The sequence below is a fragment of the Musca vetustissima genome, unplaced genomic scaffold (assembly GCF_032173495.1).
Source record: "Musca vetustissima isolate MV318-11 ecotype Yass unplaced genomic scaffold, APGP_CSIRO_Mvet_v1 utg215949, whole genome shotgun sequence".
In the NCBI taxonomy this organism is placed as follows: domain Eukaryota; kingdom Metazoa; phylum Arthropoda; class Insecta; order Diptera; family Muscidae; genus Musca; species Musca vetustissima.
The window spans coordinates 1-3,494 of NW_026885709.1; the positions used below are offsets into that span (position 1 = coordinate 1).

Here is a 3,494-nt window from a genome sequence, read left to right on the forward strand (position 1 = left end):
TAAAGAGAAAATATATTTTGCCATTTTTTGGTACCTAGGTATTGTTGGCTTGGAAATGATAGTTAAGACTGTGATGCAGAAGCTATCCAAAATTTGTATTTATATTTGATTTTGGCACAGGCTTGTTTAAATATAGCCACACTTAATTTATTGCGATTGTAAACGAATTTTGTTATCTTATATTTCCACACCTTTAAACTGTCATTGGTATAACTATGTTATTCTTATACGTTATATAATATATTCATGTTTATGCTGTATGTATTATCGTGTGTTTAAATGGTGTCAGATAAGGCAATAGTCATTTGAAAAAATAGGTGAAATAACTATCGTTATTTAATGTTTAATTTTTTTTTATTGTAGTTCAAGAGGACTACGCATCAGATAAATTTAGATATTTCGCCTTCAATTTTAATCAGGGCATAAATAGGAAGCAACTTATTACAATGAATGAATAAAATTAGTGATTATAAAATCAAAAATTTAAATGAAACCCGACTTCATAATATCCTACACCACATCGGGTTAGGGGTGTCCTCAATATACATATTGTATCCATAATAATTTAAAATACTTAGAGAATTTAGAATACTTAGAATACATCAATAATTGCAGTTGTTCAATAAATACGATCTGTATCTCATATATATATATATATATATATACAACCATAATGTGGGGTGTATATTAAATTTGCCAACCCATTTGCAAAACCTCAAATACCTCATAAAGTATATATATTCTTATCCTTGTGTAAAAGCAAAGCTTAGTTTGAACATCAAACTAAATTATGTAAAACTACTTTGGAGAAATTTAGAATTTCTTGAAATTCTTCTTGGAGCCTTGACCCCTGGAGACCTTAAATACGTTGAAACGAACAGTCTTGGGCAAGGGACGACATTCACCAATGGTAACAATATCGCCGATCTCAACATCTCTGAAAGCGGGAGAGCAATGGACGCTCGTGTTTCTGTGACGTTTTTCAAAACAGCTGTACTCGCGGGCAAAGTGCAAGTAATCACGACGGATGACAATGGTACGTTGCATCTAGGTTTTACGTACAGCACCGGTTAAGATTCTTACATCGCCAGTGAAGGGGCATTTCTTGTCAATGTAGTTGCCATCAATAGCATCGCGGGGAGTCTTGAAACCCAAACCGATATCACGGTAACGGCGCAAAGTCTTCTTCTTGGCGATGCCGGGCTTAACCTTTCTGTTTAGGTTAATGCCGTCTTGTTTTTGAAAGGCTTTCTCGGTTTGCTGACCAGCCATATTGATGTAAAAGGTAAAAACGCACGCGAGCAAATTTATGTGTCGATTTATGCATGTCAATTTCTCTGTCTGTTTATTGATATCCGGATAGGGTCCGTAATATAAGATAGAACATTGACCCATATTTAGCAAATCTTCATAATAAAACATTTTTCGATTAGCTAGGATAGCCTCTATATAACGGTCTTCATTCTGCAACATATACTAAATTTTGGTCAGATATAGAGTTGCTTCTTACAAAGGGACAAAATTATGTAATTAAATTTAAAGCAAAATATCGAAATCTAAACCGATTTCATCGCAACTTGTCACATGTTAGGTTACACTTATTTCAGCATGTTTTTTTGCTTTCGGCCACATTTTGAGTTCTTCATTTACTTACAAATCCAAATTTCGTGCAAATCGAAGGATATATAGGGATTTTTATGCACCATTTACATAAAATCGGAAGAAAATATATATGGGAGCTATATCTAAATCTGAACCGATTTTCACGAAATTTAAAACACATCTTTTTAAACTTAATTCAGTACCCTATGCCAAATTTCGTGCAAATCGAAGGATATATAGGGACTTTGGTGCACTATTTATCTAAAATCGGATGAAAATATATATGACAGCTATATCTAAATCTGAACCGATTTTCACGAAATTTAACACACGTCGTTCTAGGCTTAATGCAGTACGCTATGCCAAATTTCGTGCAAATCGAAGGATATATAGGGAGTATGGTGAACTATTTACCTAAATTCGGACGCAAATATATATGGGAGCTATATCTAAATCTGAACCGTTTTTCCCCGATTTCAATTCCAATTCCGTCCTTGGACCAAATAATTGAACTGTGCCGTTTTTCCCTTTTTCCACGTCACAAACCGATGTACAAAGACATAATACCCTATACCACACGGTGGTAACCACAGTGTGGTGAAGGGTATAAGGAATTGTAGATAAAAATCTATTCTGTTTGGCAGATAACCATAACTTCACTTCATGGAACGTGATATTCACATGCTTGTTATAGGAGGGAACCAAATTTTGTTCACAATTGTGTTTATAATGGTAGCATAAACTTTATAATCAGTTTCATATCAATGTCATATAATCATAAAATAATTACTGTGATTTCAATGCTATTTTTAGCAAATGATTACAAAGTGGCAAACTTCAAACCCTACAAAGAAACTATACTTTAGTTTAGACACGAAATGACTTCATAAGAAGATTTAATCCGCAATAAAATTGTAAAATTCATTATTACAGCCAAGTCACCTCAACAACTGTGGAATCTATCCATTCGGCACTCGAAAACACAGTCGTTTCCTTGTCTCTGATATATTGGATTAATTGAATTCTGAGAAGCACAACCATCAACTTATATGTTGTGAATAAGTTCCGTAAAGAAAACAATAAACGGAGACACGCCGCACTATGTTGCGAATTCATATTAACAGCGGCCAAAAATAGAAAGAGTTATCGTAGATGGATGACATTTGGTACAATAGCTTATTATTGCCCTAAAGAGTAGGTGACCAAGATTTGGTATACCTCTTGAGAATTTCTCCCTTGTTGGCCTATAAAATCTTTAATTTTCAACCAAATTCGATAAAAATTTACAATGTGTATCTACTTAGGTCAATAAAGCAACGGATAAACCAGTAAGGAAAGTAGTAAAGTCGGACTGGGCCGACTATATGATATCCTTCACCACTTTGAGTATATTCTACATATGTATCCTAATAGACATTGACATGAAATTGAACGAACGTAAATATGCGATCTTTATCTATAGGTAAATCGACTAACATCAATCCCAACGAATGCCATTCTGCCACCTATTTAAAGCAAACTTGACATCCGATATTTGGTATGTTTCACTGTTTAAAATGTAATATCAATTCATTGATTATTAAGGTCGAAGTTATATGTGGAACCAGTTGAAGGAAACTTGCCAGAGATTAATTTATATTAATTTCAGGACGTTGTGTCAGTCGGCCTATATATGGGTCTTTGGTGCACCATTTAACTTCAGTACATTGTACAAAATTGCGTGCCGGTCGGCCAAACATTGGGTCTTTAGGGCACAATTTGCATTAAATTGGACGATAATATATATGGGAGCTATATCTAAATCTGAACCGTTTTTCATGATTATTAGCACGCATTATTCTGGACCTAATTCAATACCATATGCCAAATATTGAAAGATATATTGGGACTTT

At 34.1% G+C, this 3,494-nt stretch overlaps 1 pseudogene; it reads right to left on the reverse strand.

The window, feature by feature from the left end:
• Positions 1-738: 738 nt before the first annotated feature.
• LOC133332974 (small ribosomal subunit protein uS17-like) lies at positions 739-1,300 on the reverse strand (annotated as a pseudogene).
• Positions 1,301-3,494: the final 2,194 nt, after the last annotated feature.